General features: G+C 32.4%; 1 pseudogene; it reads right to left on the bottom strand.

Moving 5' to 3' along the window:
• Nucleotides 1-7,652: 7,652 nt before the first annotated feature.
• On the bottom strand, nucleotides 7,653-7,954 carry LOC109702135 (non-histone chromosomal protein HMG-14 pseudogene; annotated as a pseudogene).
• Between the last annotated feature and the right edge of the window lie 15,305 nt (nucleotides 7,955-23,259).

The following is a 23,259-nucleotide window of genomic DNA, read 5'->3' on the forward strand; positions in this document are numbered from 1 at the left end:
CATTTATCCATTGTGGGCATAAGGACTGGTTCCGTAATTTGACCATTGTGACTACTGCTCAGAAGACTTAGGTATACAGGTGTATCTACAGCAAACCAGCTTTGATTCTTTTGGTTATATACACAGAAGTGGTATGGATGGATCATATGTCAGTTCTGTTTTAATTTTTTGAAGAACCTCTATAATGATTAACACAGTGCTGCACTAATTTGCATTCTCACCAGCAGTGAACAGTAGTTATTTTTCCCCAGAATCCTCAGCAATAGTTGCTGTTTTTTGTTTGTTTTCTTAATGATACTTATTCTCAGGGGTGAGTGAAATCACAAAGTAACTTTAATTTACATTCACTAGTGGCTAAGAGTGTTCAACATTTCTTCATATTTTTATGAGACATTTGTTCTTTATTTGAAAAACATATATTCAGTTCATATTATCATTTATTGAATGGAATTTTTGTTCTTTTGTTTTTAATTGTTTAAGCTCTTTGTATATTCTTTATATTAATCCCCTTTCAGAGGAGTATTTGACAAAGATATTCTCTCATTCTGTAGGTTGTCTTCACTCCTTTTACTCTTCCTTTTATTGTGCAAAAGTGTAACTTATTATAATTCCATTTGTCCGTTCTTACTGTTATTTCCTGAACTATTGGAGTCTAATTCTGAACATCCTTGACTATGCCTATACCTTAACGAGGTTCCCTAGGTTTTCCTCTAGTAGCATCAAAGATTCAAATCTTACTTTAAGGTATTTGCTTAAATTTGATTTGATTTTTGTGGAGCATGAGAACTATGCATCTAGCTCCAGTCATCTTAATGTGAATATCCACTTTTATCAGAACTACTTGTTAAAGAAACTGTTTGTTTTCCAATATGTTTTTGGTTGCCTTTGTCAAAAATCAGAAAGTTGTAGGTAGCTGTGTGGATTTACTTCTGGGTCATCTGCTCTATTCCATTGGTCTATGTGCCTACTTTGTGCCAGTACCATGCTGTTTTGTTTATATGATTAGTATAGATGGCAGTAAGGTATTGTGGTATCCCCAGTATTACTCTGTTTCCTCAGGATTCCTTTGGCTATTTGAGATACTTTGTGTTTATACATAAAGTTCACATTTTTTCTATTTCTATTAATAATGTCATTGGAATGTTCATGATGATTGCATTGAATTTCTAGGCCAATTTTGGTTGTATGGCCATTTTGATAACAGTTTTTCTGAATATGGTAGAATTTCTATTAGTTCTAATTTCAATTTTCTGAGGAATCTCTGTACTGATTTCTATAGTTGTGGCATTAATGTACTTTCTCACCAGCAGTATATAAGGGTTCCTCTTACCGTGCTTGCTTACCAGCATTTGTCATTACTTTTCTTGATCGTTTCCATTCCGAATGGGGTGAGATGAGATCTCAGTAGAGTTTTGATTTATGTTTCCTTTATGGTTAAGGATTTCAAATGTTTCTTCATGTGTTCATTGGCCTTTTGTATGTCTCCTATTGATTACTGTCAGCTTAATTCATTTGGCTATTTACCTCTTTACTTTTTTTTTGGTGTTTAAGTTTTGGAAGACTTTCTATATTCTGCACATTAATTCTTAATCCAATAAAAAACTGGCAAAAAATATTGCTCATTGTGTAGGTTGCATCTTGATTCTGGTAATTGTTTCCTTTGCTGTGCAGAAGTGTTTTAACTAGATAATATCCCATTTGCCAGTTCTTGCTCTTATTTCCAGAGCAATTAGAGTCCTATTCACTAGGTGTTACCAATGCCTGCATCTTTAAGGGTTTCACCTTTTAGTTTTCTTCTAGTAGGATTTTAAGTTTCAGGTCTTACATTGGGATCTTTCATCTCCTTTGAATTTATTTTTGTTTAGGTGGAAAGATGGAGTCTTCCACTTGTGGATAACCACTTTTCCAACATCATTTTATCAAGATTCATCTTTTTTCCCACATAAGTTTGTGGCATACTTTTTAAAAATTGGGTGGCTGTGGATGGATGCAGTTATGTCTAGAACTTCCATATTTTTTCCATTACTCTAGTTGTCTATTTTTGTGCCTCTGCCATGCTGCTTTTATTCCTATAGATTTGCTCTATGAATTGAAATCAAGGATTGTGATATCTGATTTAGTTTATTAGAATGTAAGCATTGGAACTATTCTCTAACGATCTTTTGCTCTTTATGCTCAGGTTTATTTTGCTATTTGTTTTGTGTGTGTGTGTGTGTGTGTGTGTGTGTGTGTGTGTGTGTGTGTTTCTAAATGAATTTTAGGGTTTTTCTTTTCTATTTCTGAGGAATATCATTAGAATTTTATGGGCATTACATAGAATCAGCAGATTGCTTTCAGTAGTACAGCCGTTTTTACAATATTAATTTTGTGGAATATGGGAGGTCTTTCCATCTCTTAGTGTGTTCTTCAATTTCTTCCTTCAAGGTTTTATACTTTTCATTATAGAGGACTTTTACCTCCTCAGATTTATTTCTAGATATTCAATTATTTTGAGGCTACTTCAAATATAATTTTCTGCCTAGTTTCTTTCTTAGTTTTTCCATTATTGTTACATAGAAAAGTTACTGAATGATTTTTGTACGATGATTTTCTCTCTGAATAATTTGCTTTAAGTTTTTATCAGATATAAGAGTTTTTTGATGGATTTTTGAGGTGTTTTAATTGCAGTACTATATTACCTGGAAATGCAGATAACTAGACTTCTTCCTTTTGTATTTGTATCCATTTTATTTTTGTCTTTCCTTTTACTCTGGGTAAGAATTGAAGCAGTATATTGACTGAGAATGTAGAAAGTATACACCCTGACTTGAGAGAATACTCTCAACTTTTCCACGTATAATATGATATTGGTCATGGGTCTACTCTCTATAGTCTTTATTATGACCAAGTATATTCCTTCAAGGTTTTTATCAAGAAGAAATGATGAATTTTGTCAAGGAACTTTTCTGCATCTACTGAAATGTTCATGTGATTTTTGCCATTTATTTGGTAATGTGCCGTATTACATTAATTGATTTGTCTATGTTGAACCATCCTTGAATCCCTGTATTGAAACAAATTTGATCACAGTTTATGAAGTTTTGTGTGTTCTTGAGTTTTATTTACAAGTATTTTACTGGCAATTTTTTTCATCTATGTTCATCAAGGAAACGGTTGTGTAGTCATGTCCTCATCCAGTTTTGGTATCATGGTAAAATTGGCTTCATAAAAAAATTAGTAGCATTTTTTTCCTTAACATTCATTACTTATTACAGATTGGTTAGTTGGTGCATATACTTTTGCTTACTTTTGTGAATTCATATGCATCTACAAATTTATACATTTCTTCTAGACCTTCCAGTTTATTAGAATATTAGTTTTAGAAATATTCCCCAATGATCTTTTAGATATCATTGGCATTTGTTATGCTATCTATTTTCTTCTCTGTTATTTTATTAACTTGATTCTTTTCTTTCTTTTGGTTAGTTTGGTTAAGGTTATGTCAATCTTTTCATGTTTTCAAAAATCAACTTTGTGTTTCATTGATCCTTTATATTGTTTTTCAGATTACATTTCCTTCATTTCTGCCCTCATATTTATTAAGGCTATCTTTCTTTGACTTTAGCTTGTAGCTATTCTTCTTCTATGCCCATGATTCATAAGTTTGGTGTTTTATTTGTGTTCTAGAGGTCTTCTATGTTCTGTTTGTACTTCTTTTTTGCTATATTATTATCCAAATATTCTAATTCACCTAATTCTGCTTCCTTCTTGATCCAGGCTTTTGTTGAGTCATTTTAATTCATTTACTTTTAGATTTCTAGAATTCTGATTTGATTTCTTTAAGATTTCCATATTTCTATTGAATTCCCCATATTGCATTACCTTCTCCATTTCATTCAGATTGTTTGTATTATTTTTTAAATTGACCCAGATATTCATTGGTGTCATATGTAATTTCTTTTTTTAGTGAAAGTGATAGCAAAGTTTATTAATAGAAATAAAATTTGTTATAATAGAAAGGCACTTTCAGAAGTGAAAGGGGGCTATGTCAGAGATGATGAGAAAAACAACTACTTCCACATTTGTCCATGCTTGTATTGAAGTTTAAGGGTTAGAGCATTGAGTACCTACTCAGGACCAGTCTATGGGGAGTAATTGAGAAGAATAAAATTTCAAAGAACAATGATGTTAGAATGACATGGTAGCCCACTGTAACCAGTTCAGAGCAAATCTTGTTTTATATTTGGAATCAGATGACAGGGAAAGTGATAAGGTATATACTATTCAGAGGAAAGTTGATCTTGAGAAAGGCATTAGGCTTTATCCTTTTCAGTCTGCACCAGCTATTATTATTATCAGTCATATCTGGGATTTTTCTGTGTTTTAAAGATGTTTTATAAGGGTGTGGAACAAAGGTCCTGTATCAAGAAAAGTTTAACTTGCAGCATGCAAACAAGTCAGTTATGAGGGAGAGAGAGAACAGGCTCTCAGCATATATACACTCATCCAAGAATCTACATTTTAAATTCCTTTTACATCACTAATGTCTAAGGGGTACCTATCATTCCACCTTTCACAAATTTGAGACCTTGAAATATTTTACAGAGAGGGTAATTTAAATCACTCTTTGGGTGATTCCTGCTTATGTGGGGTATGGGCCCAGGTAAGCAATCTCTTGTCTTTGTTCTCTGTTGATGTAGATATTTGGGATTTCAGGTCGCAGATGATCCAAGAGGCCCTTGTAGTTGCAGGTATATCTTTTGGATATTATATTGGTGGTAGTAATGTTTAAGAAGGAGGAGCCATACACCTTGTCTTACAGTTAAGATACTAAAACCATCAAGTGATTTCCTATGAAAGCCACCAACATGTGGCCCATTTTCTAGTTGAGTGACCTGGTCAGTTATTTTATTAATATTGGTTTGAACTTGTCCTGAACTTTTAATTCCCAAACTACACTATTTCCCAAACTTAACACAAGTTTTTCTTTTCACAACAAGACATATACAAGGCATATGTAAAGCCCTTATTTTTTGTAGGTCTTAGGCTATTAAAGAGTCAATCTCTACTGGAAATTGAAAAAGTAATTGAGATATTGTGTCCAGAGCATTAGCCTACCTCAGGTGATGGGTTTTTTAAACCAAAGAGGCAGAAATAATCCTTCTCATCCTGACCCAATGCCTTATGCAATTCTGAGACCTAGTAACAGAGATGTGCTGGATAGCCTTTTATTTTGAAGAGATTAAATATTACTGTATGGGGAGGAGCATCTGTGTTTCTCTTGGGACTATCGGAATAGCAGGTGATAAAAAGGTAAGGCCTTGTCTAGTTGGAATGTAGACAGTCATAAACTTTAGCATCAGATAGCTATGCTAATAAACCTTCTTCATAACCTCTTGGCTGTAGCTACTATTGGAAGAGTAGGCACCAAGCAACTTCATCTGGATTCTGACAGCATCCCCTTTTTCCTATTTATTTCAAAGTGTTTTAAACAACCACCTGAAAACTTGATTAAGCATACAAGTGTTACTTTAAGTCATTCTAGTGCATTTAATTCCCTATATTCTGTAACTGGAAATATATAGATAACTGTTTGTCTAAACTTTATTTAAATGTTTTACAAACTTTTTCAGTGTAAAAAATGTGCAAGTTTAGTACATGTAAATATAACCTGAAAATGCTTTTTATCTAAAAATGCAATTACTTCTAAAACTTAGACACATAAAATGGTCAATAAAACTTTTGGCATTTCTGCTATTCATAATCAGTATCATTCAGATGAAACAAAACCTGCCATTTTGGCAGTCCTGCTCTTTAAAACCTGACCTACAACCATTTGGCTTAACAAAATAAGCATTATATTTGTGAAGCATTTGTAGGAAATAAGGGTTTTTGGGGTCACTGGCAAGATTCCTGTAACTTGTAAGAGATCTGAAGTTTTCATTTTTGTCAATGTCGTACACCTCTTATCTTACTTTGCCAAATATCCAAAATTTTGTTCCAAATGTAAAACACTGAATTAATAAGCATAAAGGACAATTGTGTAGCTATTATGCTGATTATTTTATTTTAAATGCATTTGCTTTGCCCAAATAAGTAAGTATTCTAAATGCAAGGCTTATGAAAACACTTCACCAACTGGTATCTTCCAAACTAAAATTTTTAATGGCCTTAACTTTTTACAGACTTGTGCCCATGTGTTCCAATTGTGAAGAAGAGAGCTTGATGGTACTGATGAAAGGCTGCCCATCAAAATTATTTTCCTAAAATGCTATCTGTAATGAAAATTAGTAGACTGTTCTGTCAATTGCTAAACTGATTTTCCAAAATTTTACCATGGCTATACTAGCCTTTTTGTCATTTACGTTAACTCCTTTTCTGGAACATTTGCAGTCAGACTCATGGAGGATGACCCTTACAGGTACTTATTTGTTAAATAACCTAGCTTTTTATAATATTTACTTAAGTCAATTTATTACAAATTGATTGTAGGCACAAATATGATAATCTAGTGGTCTGAGTAATCCAGGTATGAAAATATCACATGACAATCCAGATGTCTTCTAGTATATATATATATATATATGTTTATGTATTGTAAATTTATATATTTGCAAACTGTATTTGCAAAATTGTGAAGAAGTGTCACTCTTTCCATTAGCTGTTGTCTTGGAACATGTAGTTGTTTCATAAATCTATGGTATGTGCATTAACATAGTGGGGATTTCATTATTGTTATTTTTATATAAATTGAGTACATATTTTGGCTATATTTACTATGAATATGTAAATTTAAAATGAAATTAATAATTATTAAGATAATTTTAACAAATATTTTGTGAAAGAAATTTTAGGGACTTTAATATTTTTAATATAGTAGAGTTAGATAAAGATAATCTTACATGTATTCTTTCTTGTTGTTAGTTTTCTTTCCAATTGAATTTTTTTTGTGTTGAAAATCAGCACAAAGACATTTCAATTTGTACGCAAATTTTCACACATGTACCAAAAATCTAAATCATGTATTGTGTTTCTTTTTTAAAAAGTTATTCCAGTGACATTCCAGTTTGGAGGCTAATTTTCTTGAGGACATCACATACCGTATCTTCAAATCCTGATAACCTGTTACTTAACTTCCACAGATTCACAATTTTGCATCGCACATTCCACATTCTCAAGTATTCCATCTTTCACAGCACATTAACAAATTAGGAAAACTGAACTACCATGACCAAATATTACAAAACAAACACAATTTTGACAACAAAGATCACGTGGTTTTCTTTAGTGAACAGTTCTACTAGAAAACAACACAAGAACAGAGTTTAAAATACTCAAGATATATTAAATGCATGACTGTGACTCTAATGGCCATTTAGTATACTTTATATTGTAGAATATAAAACTAACCCCAACCTATGGAATGTTACACCAACACCCCAGACAATGAAAACCTCCACAATTCGACATACCACTATTTTCCGGTTGTACCAAAAAATAATTAGCATTCACTTCTTTAAAAAAAAACAGAAATCATTTACACTTAGAAAATGGGATAAGGTGAGATCCCTCCTTTTTAATAAAAACTTGCATTTACAAAATAGTTGATAAAAATATTACTTTGGATTGTACAAGGAGAGAATGAGGAAGCCCCGGTGAGACGTGGTACACTATCAGTCAGACATAGCTTCTTTCTCTATGCTTTATCTGAGGCCACACACTCCTCGTTTTCAGTTTCTCCATTTTCTGCAGGTAAATATTCCTTAGTTTCTTGGTTACCCACTTCATTTTGTTTTCCCTTTGCTCCCCTTTCTTACATTTTCTTGTCTGAAGATTTTTCATTCCAGGGGGCAGCTTCCTTCTTGGGCTTCCTCTCCACCTTTGCAAGTGTAGGCTTAGCTGACAACCCTGTGGATCGCCTCTGGGGCTCTTCCTTCCCAGCGCCTTTGGCAGAGCTGATCTTCATCTTGGGCATGGTGGTGGCTCACAGAACACTTGCGGTTCTGGAGTGTGGGGCGCGCGCGAGCCTGTCTGGAGCTATGTGGTGTGGCCTGCCTGCCGCCTGAGCTCCTAACATGTATTCCTTATATTTATTTGAGTGGGAGCTAGAGTTTCTTGATCAATGTGGTATGATTAAACGACTAGTGATTGTCTTAATTTTGCTATTCTCATTTGGCACATCCTTTTCTGTAATTGGAGATAAATGTTATGTTCCACTTTTTATTGTTTTTTACCAGTTTCCTGTGGTCTTTTCAATGCATTTTGCCCTGTCATGTCTATATGCTTTAGTTTGTCCTTTTGTCTGTGGACTTGGTTGCCATTAGTGTATTCCATCATTTGCAGCCGGTGCCATTTTTATGCTCATTTCTTGAGCTCGTAATCACATGCATTGGTTCATTTTCAGAACTTCATTTTGAATCTTTTTTATATGTTGACATTCCTCATTTGAATTAATCAATTGATTATAATTACTATTTTTAAAATTGAAATATAGTATTATATGCATTTGAAATACTCAGTTATATTTTGAAGTATATGTATGTATTATAGCATACATAAATCTAGCTAATGAACTAATGTATTGCTTCGCAGAGTTATCATTTTGGGGGCAAACATGTAACAATCACTGTATTTTTTAAAACAAACTGGCGTTAACTATAGACATCTTGTTGTATAATAGATTTTTAAAATTTATTCCTTTCATTTTACTATAATTTTGTATCCTTTGACCAATAACACCTCATCCTCCCTTCCACCTAACAACCTCAGCTTCTGATAACCATCATTATTCTTTCAACTTTTATGATATTAACTTTAGATTTCACATGAGTGTGATCCTGTGGCCCTTGATTTTCTGCCCCTGCCTTGTTTCCCTTAATATATTGCCTTCTGTGTCATTCATTTTGATGTATGAATAGGATTCCATCATATATATGTACATGTGTACATATATATGCACATGAATTACATATATCATATGTATACTACATGTATGTATATAAAATGTGACATAGATGTATCTCAAATCTCAATATGCATTCATCTCACGATGGACATTTGGGTTGATTTCATTCCATGTATTGGCTATTATAAATAGTGCAGCAAACATACTGAACAGATCTTTGCTCCATATACTAATTTTATTTCCTGGGAATATAAAGCCCTTAGTGGAACTGCTGGATTATTTAGCAGTTCTATTTTAAGTAACCACCATATTGTTTTTATGATTACTGTGCTAACTCACATTCCTTCCCACAATGTTCAAGGCTACTAATTAATCCAAATTTTTGCCAACACTTGTTCTCTTTTGTTTTGATGATAGCCATTTTGAAAGGAGTGAGGTGACAGTTAATTGTGGTTTTGGTTTGCATTTCCCTAAAGATTAATAATATTGAAAGAAGTTTTATAGTTGGACATTTGAATTTCTACTTCACAAACAAAATTTTCTGAAGTGAGAAGAGGGAAAGAGGAATAGTGAAAAATCGATGAATGGATTCTAATTTGTAGTTGCATTGCAGTATGACATTCTAGTGTAGTACTGCACCCTTGGATGACTATAGGTAGCAACTTTGTATTGTATATAACATAAATGAGAAAAATAATGTTGAATGTGTATCACAAAGAAGTGATAAAGGTTTTGGGCAATAAATCTAATTAATCTGATATATACATATATGTGTGTGTGTGTGTGTGTGTGTGTGTGTGTGTGTTGTGTGGCACCTTATTAATATGGACATTTCTGCTTTAATGGGTCAGTTAAATTTTACTAAAAAATTAAATTTTTGAAAACAACAAAATATTTCCTATATTGAAGCACTGTTTCCTTAAAAACTTTTTACAGCTCTCCGCTTCCTTTCAGGGACTTCAATTACATGTAAGTTGTACTATTAAAATTTCCCTCACAGGTAATTTTTTTAATGCCCTCAGTTTTAACTTGCCTTTTTCTTATTCTGAGTTTTATTTTTTATTATTTTAATAGTGTATCTTCAAGTATATTCATTTTATCTAACTTTCCCTTAACTATGTTTTAACTGTCAGATATCATCATTTTATTCTTTGTGATTTTAATTTGAGCCTAGAATTAGGAATCCTTAAATTAGGATTTCTACTATGGTGCTTAGAAGTGAATTCCAATATGGTAGTTAAAAAGAACTGCTTCTGCTTCTTTGTGAAATCTGTAATGTTTCCTCTAATAAATCAGCAAATAAATTTCTTTACTCAGGAATAAGGGCTTCACCATTTTCCCTCATAACCCTCTTACCCCATTCCTACAATAGTTTCAACATATATAATTTTTCCATTTACATAGATGCATACACAGTATCTGCACTATATTCACCTTCCTCCACCCTTCCCCCACCTCTTCTGCCCATTCCACTGGTAACAAACAACCCTCCCCAAGGCAGGACATGTTCTATGCTCCTGTTCTCTGATTTCATGAAAGAAAACAATTGACATTTTTGTTTGTTTAAGATAGCTACACAGGGAGTTTCTTCATGACATTTCCATGTAGAACTGTATTATAACACGAATTGGTTCATCTCCTCTATTTTCATTCTTAACACCTTTAGACCCTTTCTTATGGTCATTTCAACAAGTTTTAAAATTCTATACTCATTCTTGTATAGAGAGTACATCAACCATATTCACCTGTTAGCTTCCTTCTTTTACCCTTCCCCTCTGCTATGTTACCACCCTTTAGCATGACCTATTTTTCATAATATTGCTATATTTGTATTAGTTTGATATTCCACATATGAGAGAAAATCTGCAGCTTTTGTCTTTCTGAACCTGGTTAAGTTCACTTAAGGTGATGTTCTCCAGTTCCATCCATTTACCTGCAAACAACAAAAATTTATTCTTTTTTGTAGCTGAACAAAATTCCATTGTATATAAATGCCACATTTTCTTAATCCTTTCATCAGTAGTGGGACATTTTGGCTGTTTCCAAAGCTTAGCTATTGCAAATAGTGCTGTAATAAACATGGTGTGCAGGTGCTTTTGTAATAACTTGAGTCACATTCCTTCAGGTATAGCCCTAGAAGTGATATTGCTGGATCATATGGCAATTCTATATTTAGTTTTCTGAGGAGCTTCTAACTCTTTTCCATAGTGGTTGTACTAATTTAGATTCCCACCAGTAGTGAATGAGCATTCCTTTTTCCCCACTTCCTTGCCAACATTTGCTTTTGTTTGTGTTCTTGATGGTAGCTATTCTAACAGGAGTAAAATGGAATCTAGCAAAATTCAAGTACAGTTCTATCCCATGTCAAATCTTATGTTTTCGACCACAAAATACATTTTCCTGTGTAAGTTTAAAGGCCATCATATTTAGCCATTGCTTCAGTGTGGAACTGCAAAGTCTAGATATTTTTCCACCAAACTGGGGAAAATGTGACATCCCTCTTGAACACAGTAATGGTCAACCCTTTCAAGTAATTTTATTTTTTTCTATTTTATCATTTTTACATTTACTTACATGTATATACATTGTTTGTGCCACCTTCCCCCCATACTTGCTTCTGAGAAGAATCTGTTCTGCCATTTTCTTCTCTGATTTTGTTGAATAGAAAACATAAGAGATAATAAAAAAGACATATCATTTTGGCTAGTTTGATATAAAGGTAGCTATACAGAGACATTCCAAGCATTGCTTCCATGCACTTGTGTATTGCAACCCACATCGGTTAGTCTTTACCATACCTCTTCGCTACTTCCTGGTCCCCTTCCCATAGTAGCCTCTGCCAATTTAAGACTACTTTATTCACTCCTTAACAGGGAGCACATCAACCACATTCAAGTTTTAGATTTCCTTTACTTTCCATATTTCTCCTGTGCATGTTCTCCTCTTAGTGTGTGACTCATGTCCAATAATATTGCTGCATGTGTTTTGGGTCTATAATCCACATATGAGGGAGCGCATGCTATTTTTGGCCTTCTCAATCTGGCTAACTTCACTTAACCTAATGTTCTCTAGTTCCATCCATTTACTTCTGACAAAATTTCATTCTTCTTTGTGGCTGAATAAAATTCCATTGTATGTAAAGATCACATTTTCTTAATCCATTTGTTAGTAGTAGGGCATCTTGGCTGTTTCCATAGCTTGGCTACTGTGAATAGTGTTGCAATAAACATGAGGGTGCAGGTACTTTTGTAGTAACTTCAGTCACATTCCATCAGGTATATTCCTAGGAGTGGTATTGCTGGATCATGTGGCAGATCTATGTTTAGTTTTCAAGGAGTCTCCATAATGTTTTTCATAGTGGTTGTACTAGCTTACATTCCCACCAGGAGTATGTGAGGGTTCCTTGTTCCCTGGACCCTCACCAGCAATTGTTATTGGTGGTGTTCTTGATAGCTGTTCTAACAAGGGTGAGGTAGAATCTTAGTGTGGTTTTGGTTTGCATTTCCTTTATGGCCAGGAATGGTGAGCATTTTTTCATCCGTTTTTTTAGCCATTTGGATTTCTTCCTTAGAAAAAGTTCTTTTTACTTCAGTTGCCCTCTCCTTTATTGGTTCATTGATTTTTGAAGAGTTTAGTTTTTTGAGCTCTCTATATATTCTTTTGATGTATAGCTAGAAAATATTTTCTCTCACTCTGAGGATGGTCTCTTCAACTTAGAGACCATTTCTTTTGTTGTTCCAAAGCTTTTAATTTCATGTAGTCCCATTTGTCCATCCTTTCTCTTAGTTAATGTGCTGTTCGTGTAGTCCCATTTGTCTATCCTTTCTCTTAGTTGATGTACTGAGGAAGTCCTTGCCTATACCTATTATTTCCAGGGTATTCCCTGCTCTTTCATGTACTAACTGCAAGGTTTCGGGTCTGATATTAAGGTCCTTAGTCCACTTTAACTTCATACTAATACAGAGTGACAGGGATGCATCAAATTTCAGTTTTCTGCAGGCACATAGCCACTTTTCCCAGCAATATTTGTTGAAGAAGCTGTCTTTTCTCCATCATATGTTTTTGGTAGCTTTGTCAAAAATAAGGTGGGCATAGCTGTGTGGATTCATATTTGGGTCCTCTATTCTGTTCCACTGGTCTTCATGTCTGTTTTTGTGCCAGTACCATGCTGTTTGTATTGCTATTGCTTTGTAATATAGTTTGAAGTCGGGTATTGTGATACCTCCAGCATTGCTCTTTTTGCTGAGTATTGCCTTGGCTATTCGTGGTCTCTTTTGTTTCCAAATGAACTTTAGGATAGATTTTTCAATCTCTTTAGAGAAAGTCATTGGGATTTTGATGGGAATTGCATTAAACATGTAGATTGCTTTTGGTAGTGTAGCCATTTTTAGTATGCTGATTCTACCAATCCATGAGCATGGGAGATCCTTCCATCTTCTGTAGTCTTCCTCGATCTCTTTCTTCAGCGGTTTGTAGTTCTCCTTGTAGAGGCCATTTATGTCCTGCATTAAGTTTATTCCTAGGTATTTGATTTTGTTTTTGAGGCTATTGTAAATGGAATAGTATTCCTATATTCTTTCCCAATTTATTCATTGCTGGTATATAGAAAAGCTACTTATTTTTATAAGTTGATTTTGTATCCTGCTACATTGCTAAACTGTTTATGGTGTCTAGAAGTTGTGGGAAGAAGGTTTTTGGGTCTTTCAGGTATAGAATCATGTTGTCTGCAAATAAGGATATTTTGACTGTTTCTTTACCTATTTGTATTCCTTTTATTTTTTTTTTCTTGCCTTATTTCTCTGGCTAGGAATTCCAGGACTATATTAAAAAGGAGTGGGGAGAGTGGGCACTGTTTTTTGGTTTCTGAATTTCTGGGGAACGGTTTCTGTTTTTCCTTGTTAAATATGATGCTTGCTATTGTCTGTCATGTTAAGGAACAATCCTGTATTCCTAGTTTTCTTAGAGCTTTTATCATGAAGTGGTGTTGTATCTTATCAAAGGCTTTTTCTGCTTCTATTGAGATGATCAAGTGGTTTTTGTCTTTGCTTCTATTAATGTGCTGTGTTACATTTATTGATTTGCATACCTTGAACCACCCCTGCATCCCTGTGATGAAGCTGACTCTCTGATTTCTTGTATTTTCTTCTCCTGTGATTTGATGCTTCCTGTCATCTTACATTTTTTTTACTTGCATCTTCTCTGTGCATAATAAAATTATTATAATTTTTAAATGATGTATTTTTGTAAAATTCAGCAAATTTGAGTATAGAATGAACTATACTCAGTAAAATAAAATTTTACATAGAATACATTTACCATCATATTTTGGAATATTTAGTTTAATATAAAAATGATTAAAAATAATGAAATCTTGCCTCATATGTGTTGCTTTAGGCAAATTTAAAATTCTCATCTTGCTTTTAATATAAAAATATTATTATGCTTATTGACTAAAACATATACACCAATAACTATGAGCTTCCATATGTTGACTGGTTAATAGTAATTATCAAATAAAAACTGAACATTAACAAAAAAGCCAAGTACTTTTAAAAAACACTGGATGGATAAGAATGCTTTTATCTGTCAGAAACTGAGAAGTGAAAATTGGTTACTAACAGGAACATTTGAATAATATCTGCAATTTTCAACATAACATAAGCTATATAAAGAATTTCCACTTATTCCTCATCAGCTATGAGTAACAAACTAAGGAAAGGGTTGAAAACAGACGATTTTATACTTACTTCCAGAATTTTAGTCCAAATTCCTACATTGATAAAAATAGAAGAGCTTGTAGAAAATCAGCAAATATTTTTCATATATTTGGTTAATAAACAAATGAAAATCAAGTGACTTTTATTATCTACCAGAAATACAGTAAGTATTCTACTTGCAAATAAATTACAATACTTACATTTTAAATTATATAAAATGGAAGTGACTTTAAAGTCATTAAGAATGGATTGTGGTTACCAGTTTTTACAACCTTTGCCTAACTATTCTTCAGTTTTATTCATTTAAGGTAGTTTCATTATGAAGATTGTAGCTAGCTAAACACATGGGCCTTGAATATAAAGAGTACTTTTGACAATTTGGAAAAAAATATAAATTTTAGCAACTGGAAATATCTAATAGTCTTAGGACATCTTTTAGCAATTAATTTTATCATTTAATTTTGTTGAAACAAATCCTCCTGGTTGAGTATTTACACAAAACACTTTCTACATATGTCTTTCTATAAAATTACCATTTAAAATAAATCCATTAAAAATGCAAATGACTACTAAGGTTTAGCTTTAAAAATATAGCTTCCCAACAGACAAGCAGAACAGTTCCTGCCTGAGGGGTTTGATACCAGTGGGAGGGGACAGGAGGTAGGGAAAGGGCATAGGAGAGTGAATATAGTGCAAATACTGGGTACGCAAATATAGTGTAATTGGAAAACTGATACCTGTTGAAACTATTCCAGAAATGAGGGGAGGTGGGAATAAAGGAGAATGGTGGATGTGGTGAATTCAAGTAGGATATATTTGATATAGTGTAAGAAGTTTTGTGAACCCCACAATGTACCTGCACTCTGCACAACAATAAAAAAGAAAAAAATGAATATATTTTGTTTGCATTAACCATAATCTGAGGTAAGTGAAGTATAACCTTGGTATATAAGCTAATAAAAGTAGTAAGTCAAGCACAGGACAATCAAGATGGAAAAATCTCTTTATAATTCATAGTCCCATCAGCTTCATTTCCCAGGAGGAACTTGTCCAAAAGTACAGAGTATAGTTTGTGTAAATGTATAGAAACCCTTGCACTTATTTTCTCCTTGTAAACCCATTGCTAATTACTTTGTCTGCATATGATGCATTGCTACTGTTTATTTTTTACATCAATCGCAAGCTTCCCTTTTCTGCTCTTTTACTATAAATCTTCATAGCTGTCATCTGCTTTACTTTTATGATGTATGGTACTGACAACTTTGTGTGTTTCAATAAACCTAGGAAATGATGCTTGATTACATTAACTTAGTGCCTGCATGATATTATTATTACAAATCTACAGTAACTATTTTCTAGTACATTGCATCTTGTCTTCTGTATACAAACCTTAAATTTAAAATTTTTCACATTATTTTAATCATCTGTACTCATTGTCATGACTCATCATATCTTAATCTTCCCAATTTTCAAAAATATTCTTCCTGCTCACTTGAAATATGAGCATGTTCCTTTCTTTATTCTCACTTCTGAAGTATAGCTTGTGATGCTTTATCTATTTAAAATGTACTTTTATGCAAAGTAACTTAAAAAAATAGCCTGTACTAAAAATCTTTATTTGTTAAATCTCAATCTTTTTTAAATTTGTTATTAAAAAGAAAAGGAATGACAATAATTCATGGCAGAAATAAGATGGACATCCATGCCAGGGAGTTTTTTAAAGGAGAATGTAATCTGCAGTTTAAGGTTTGATACATTAGTGAGAGTATCAACAATTTTTGCTGTCTTGATACAGAGCACAAACTGGGAATATCAAGTAATTTTTATTTTGACAAATAATAATGCATATGCCCTGAATAGGAAAGAAATGTCAGATGTGAAAATACCCGTAAGTTCAAGTAACACACACAAATGAACTACAAGTAGTTCATCATGGTTAGTACAGGAGACAAGAATATCGATAGATGATATTGGACAGGGAAGAGGCGACAGCGCTAGCAACATTTTTATGGTATGCTGGGGAATTCGTTTTATAAGGACAATATAGAATCCTTATAATATTTGTCAGCAAGAAGACTAGAAGTAAAATTTTATTTTCCTTTGCTCCAACAGAAGCAATATTCAATACTGATTTTTTTCTAGTATTGTTGTTCTGGGGGGTACATTGTGATCTTTTACAAAAGTTCCTACAGTGCATTATAGTGGAATTCATTCCCTCCACCATTCTCCTTTTCCCCCCTTCTCCCCATTCCTGGAATAGTTTCAACATGTGTACATAAAATTTCCATCATGTACCTGCTTCTATATCCTTTCCTCACATGCTCCCCACTCCCACTTATTCTAGTTTGCCCCCCCATTTTGCCTTCCTGTTATCTGTTTTTGTAAAAAAATTTTTTTTGACATATTTGTTTATTTAAGATAGATATACAAGGTGTTTCATTGTGACATTTCCTTGTTTTTATGTATTATATCCCAAATTGGTTCATCTCCTTTCTACCTTAGTCCCCTTCGTATGTTGATTTCAGCAGGTTTAAAAATTAAATATTTATTCTTGTATAGGAAGTACATCAATCATATTCACCTTCTTTACTTCCTTCTTTTACTCTCCCTCTCTCCCTTAGCATGACCTGTTTTACATAATATTGCTTGTATTTGTATTGGGTCTGTATTCCACAAATAAGATCTTTGGTTTTCTAAACCTGAATAACTTTACTTAAGATGATGCTAACCAGGGTAAAGATCAGTTAGAGATGAGTCAACATGGGTCATAACACTTGTACATGGATGCAGTGCTAGGAATATTTCTGTGTAGCCATCCTCAACTCAACTAGCAAAAACACTTTGTCTTCCTTATTAGGCTTGTCTCTTTTCTTCAACAAAACTAGTGATAAAGGCAGAACAGTACCTGCCTGGAACTGAGGGGGGAAGAGAGGAGAGGGTGGGGGAGGAGGACAGGAGGAAAAATGACCCAAACAATGTATGTATATGTGAATAAATGAATAATAAAATCTAAAAAAAAGAAAGAAAGGAAAGGTAACTTAAAAAAAGAAAGATGATGTTCTCCAGTTCCATCCCATTTACCTGCAAACAATGAAACTTCATTCTTCCTTCTGGCCGAATAACATTCCATGTTATATAAATGCCACATTTCATTAATCCATTCATCAATAGTGGAGCATCTTGGCTCTTTCCATACCTTAGCTTCTGTAAATAATGCTGCAGCAAACAGGGGTGTGCAGGTGCCTTTATGCAATCTTACATTGCTTCAGGTACATCCTTCGGAGTGGTATTGCTGGATTCTTTTTTTTTATTGTTGTGCTGGGTTCGGGTACATTTTAGCACTTACAAAAGTTCTGGATTCTTGACTTACTTGGAATGATTTTCTAATTATGATATTTTATTAGAAGTGAAAGATAGTTTTTAAAATGTAGTTTTAATTCTAATTATTTTAATGGTTTTTATGTATCAGGAACCGTAAAATGCAAACTGTACTGCTACCATGAATTTTCCTAGACACCAGGCATTTATGGATAATTGTGTAGGACTTCTTCACATTACTATGATGTAATAACAAATATTCTATGAAAGGTTAAAATAATTTTTGATAAAGCCCAATTTTGCCTAAAGCTCTGAGTATGGAATAGAATGTTAAAGCTTTCTTGGGATCATTCCTTTCTGAACTTTCATAGATGTGATTCTGCTATTATTAATATTTCCTAGAAATGGATCTAGTGAGTTATATATGATAAAATTTTAGTCTAAGCACCAAAGCAGAGATAACTATATTTGAAATATAAAAGTATAGAAAATTTATCCTGGCTTCATTATAAATTATAATTTTCAAGAAATTATTAAAGGTAGTAATATTGTTTAGAGCTTTGTTATAATAGATTTTGGTGGCTGGTCAACCAATTTATTGTCAGTTGCAAGAGGATAAATAAATTTGTATAAGATATTTAAATGCTATAAACTTATGAACATCAGACTTAGGATAAGATTATGATAGACTGAATATTTCAAGTCAATGGTAACAAAGGAAATATTGACATATCAGGGAAGACTGGTAGGATTAATAATAAGGACTGAATGGGATTTTGTGAATTATCAGCAGAAACAGAAGCAACGTATGGAGAAGCAAAGGATTGAAGAGCTTTAAGACATTTCAGTTGAGTAATTATAGGATATCCAAAGACAGAAGATCAACTGATGGCTATCAATTGGTTTGATAGAAATCACTAATTCAAAATAGAAAATAGAAAAATAATTATGATTTGTTGTGTCAGAAGTTATAAAAAAGTATAATCCATAAGTATGGACATAAAAATATTTCCAAAACTATGGAATATAGACCCAATACAAATACAAGCAATATTATCTAAAACAGGTCATACTAAGGGAGAGAGGGAGATTAAAAGAAGGAAGAAAAGAAGGTGAATGTGGTTGATGTACTTCCTATACAACTGTACATTATGTCATTAAAAGAGTAATCTTTTTTAAATAATGCCAGAATCCAAACCTAAATTATCTTATTCTTATTAATTCATAGGTGTCACAGAAAGAAAGATACAGAATTGGTGGCTATCATTTGCTTTGGAATAATTTTTAATAGAAAGCTTACTGAGAACCTTTACTTTTAGTAAAATATACATTTTCCTTTAAAAATACAATGTAATAATTATTATATAATAACACAATGGAATATTATTATATAATAATCAACAATATAGCAATTATTATTCTGCAATAATTATTTGAAAGGAGAAAATGCAAAAAAAAAGGTAAATTATACCAAGTTTGAGAAATGTGTAAGCATATTGTGAAAGCACAGAGAAAATATATAGAATAGCTTATTTCAAAGATATTTTACAATGATCATTAAAGTAAAAGGTGTATCTTTAGGAATTCTTAGTGCTTTTCTTTTGGTGTCTTTTTCTTGTTCATCTACATGCTACTGGGGATTGAACTTGGCCCTTGCACATGCTAAGGAAGCTCTATGCCAAGATTTTATCCCCTACTTCTTTCTTTTCTTTTCAAATTGTAAATAATTCTCCATCATGATCTCCTAAACCATGTTCTAGTAAAGATGGAAAATAAATGGTAATATCTAGAGCATGCACATTGCTCAAAGAACTTAATAACCCAGTGATATTTATTGTCTCATGAACTGATCCATTCCATCCTTTAAAAGATAATTACAAAGATACAAATCACATCTACTTTTTTCTTGAAAATAAGAATATTTTTACTGCTACAAATTGGTCTTATTTGGTATCATAACTTTAGCATTTTTACAATTTAAGATTGGAATGTCAATTTGACTATTTAAATGAAATAAGCTAAAATTATATAAATATTGACATATTCAGACACAATTTGCAATTTACTATGTTTATTATAGAAGCAAAATGGAGATAAATAGATAAAACAGAAAGAAAAATGTACACTGATGTAAAGGAAAAAAAACTGTATTATGTTATTTTAGTCTATAACATTTTTAATATGAGTTAATTATAAGTTTATAAGAATTTTCCAATAAGTATTACCCATGGCTTAAAGTCAGGACTTCAAAGAAGTTCATTCTTTAAAATAGATCTTACCATTAAAAAGCAATTTTATATGACTGGTATCAACTTGGGTTTTTCCAAATCTGCAAAGCAATGGCTGTCAACCTTTCAATGTTTACTGCAAATAACCCTTCAGTAAAGCACCTAGATTTATACACAATACTATTTCTAACCTTTTAGTGACTAAGGAGAGAGTGAAGAAAGTAATGACTCAAAAGTCACCTTGTGAACTTTGCTTTTTTTTCCTAAGAAATTATGAGAAATGTATTGCATTAAAAATAGGTACACCTTTTTCCTTAGTTTTATGAAGATAGCAGAGAAACTATGAGATCTCTGATAAAAATGCACTGCAGGATCACTTGGAAGAAGATATTGTGAGGATGATTTTTAAGAGATCTTAAGAAAATGAAGCTGTCTAAATTAATTACGTGTCTTTACATCACAATTTCATGAATATTGCTATTTGGGAGATATAAAAATGTCCTTGAAGAAAGGTTTGATTTTTACTTCATGACATATACTTTGCAATTTTCTCAAAAAGCTTAAAATCAGGGCTAGCAAAATCATTAAAATGTGATAAAAAGGTTGCAAATATGTTAAGTCATGTAGAAAATTATTGAAAAATACCATGTTTGAAAATGTTGTAAAAATGCATACCTTTAATCCAAGCAATTTAGGAGTGGCAAAGACAGCAGGAGCATGACTTTGAGGCTAGCCCAGTTAAAGTTAGTGAGATCCAACTCTTAAGAGAAAATATAAACAAAATGGCTAGAACTCATGGTTCAAATGTCAGACTTGTCTTGCATGCAAAGGTGCTATGTTCAACCCCAGCACCATGAAAATAAATAAGTAAATAAATGAGGGAATACATAAATAAGTCATATGGAGATAGGACAGAAAAATATGCATAGCTAACAAAGTAAACAAGTCCTAAACTCCAAGCATTTCAATTATACTGGATAGCTAGAGGTTCTTTAAATATAAGATTTACACAAGATAATTCTGACCGAGTCTTGTGTTATTATTCCACCAAGCACTCCTAATAAAGAAAACAGAGATACACTAAATTTATTCTGTGGAATTGTAAATTAATACAGCATTAGGTTTCTAGTGATTTATATTAAAAAGAATTCTTAATGACAAAATTTTATGAGGAATCACTGCATCACTACATCTTCAAAATTAGCCAGGTAGCAACGAATGCCTTCTGTGTTTCATGAAAATTAAATTTTTAGAATGCACAGATAAAAAATAGATTTTCAATTAGTATCCCACTAAATTCTCTGTTTAGGAAAATAAAACACCCATGGTAGTTTCATTTTATACTCATGTATTGCCCCTGATTCCCACATACTCTTTATTCTAAATCCATAAATCATATGTTTTTTGTGCTGTTTTCTGTTTCTGTTTCATTATTACATTTTATTTCTACTTATCTGGTATAAATAGTTACACAGATTAAAAGATAAGTTTTTAAAAGCTACTATTTAGTGAACATTATATGAGCATTAATAAAAAATGAAAAGCAAATAATATTGAACTATACCATCTTTTCTTCTCCTTCTCCTCCTTCTTCTTTCAGTGCTGGAGTTTGAACTCAGGGATTCATGCTTTCTAGGCTCTTTCTCAGAAGTGAGATTTCTTTACCAAGTTTCAAACTCATTCTCTCATGAAAAGAATTTGCCTTCACTTTCTTTCCTTGGAAGAATCTCTTTTGCTTGCAAGTGAGCACATCAATAAGTACTTACCACAACAAGGCCAGTGTCTGAATCTAGAACTTACCTACTTTTTTCATATGAATGTTTAAATATCCTAAAGAAGTTCCAGACATTTTCTTCTGACCTTACCAACTTAATTCTTAATTCTTTCCATTTAAATATCTTTTCCTATCTGAAAGTGTAGGACACAAAATTCTCACTTAATGTCTTTCTTATAATGTTTCTTAGGTTCACATATATTAATGTGTACAATATCACTGAATGTGTACAAGGTAACACTTAGGTATGAGAGAGTGCAGAAAAAAGTAATTTCTATTTGCTTGTTAGATATAAGATCTATCACGTTATTACATAAGAACAGTATGAAATATAAATTTAAAAAATTTTAATGTGCATAAAACTCAAATTGATAAACTGATTCAGACTCTCATACTCAAAAACTTTTTAGAATTTATTATTACTCTTGTTAATATAAGTTGAATAATTTTTCAAAATATTTTTAATGATCCTCTGGGTTTCATTGGAGTCTGGTGAAACATCCTCTTTTCATTCTAATTTTATTATTTTAGGTCTTCTCCTTCTTTCTTGTGTTAAGTTTGCATAAGTGTTTATTAATCATGTCAATCTTTGAAAAGATCAACTCTTGGTTTCACTGATCCGTTGTAATTTTTTTGTCTCAATTTCATTGATTTTTTTTCCTGAACTTTTTGACTCCTTTCTGTCTGTTAATTTTAGGTTTTAAAGTATGCACTCATAGCTATACATTTTTCTCCTAAAACTGACTTTGCTGTATCTTCCAGTTGCTGGTAGGTTGTGTTTTCATTTTTAATAATTTCTAGAATTATTGTGAACAATTATAGAAGAAAACAGATAAATTTCTAGACAAATAAAATTTACCAAAATTGAATGAATGTCAATAACTTTGAAAGATCCATAATTAGCCAAGAGATAGAATACTAATAGAGTCTCACTACAAAGAAAATCCCAGTACTGGATGGATTCACCACTGAATAATACTAGACCATGAAAGAACAAAAACTACAAATGCTCTTTAACATATTTCAAAAAGCAGAAGGGGAAGGAAAACTACCAAACTCATTCTGTGAAGCCAGTATTACCTCATAGCAAAACTAGATAAGGACACAACAGCAACAAAAGAAGACCATATGCAAATTTCCTTGATAAATATAGATGCAAATATTCCCAATAAAATATTTGTAATCTGAATTCAACATCACATTTAAAAGATCATACATCATGTTCAATTTGCTTTTATTTCATGAATAAAAGTTGGTTCAACATATATCAATAATTGTAATAGAACACATATACAGAATTGGGGACAAAAATCACATTTGAATAAGGGCAGAAAACAC

Source organism: Castor canadensis, chromosome 6 (genome assembly GCF_047511655.1).
Source record: "Castor canadensis chromosome 6, mCasCan1.hap1v2, whole genome shotgun sequence".
Classification (NCBI taxonomy): domain Eukaryota; kingdom Metazoa; phylum Chordata; class Mammalia; order Rodentia; family Castoridae; genus Castor; species Castor canadensis.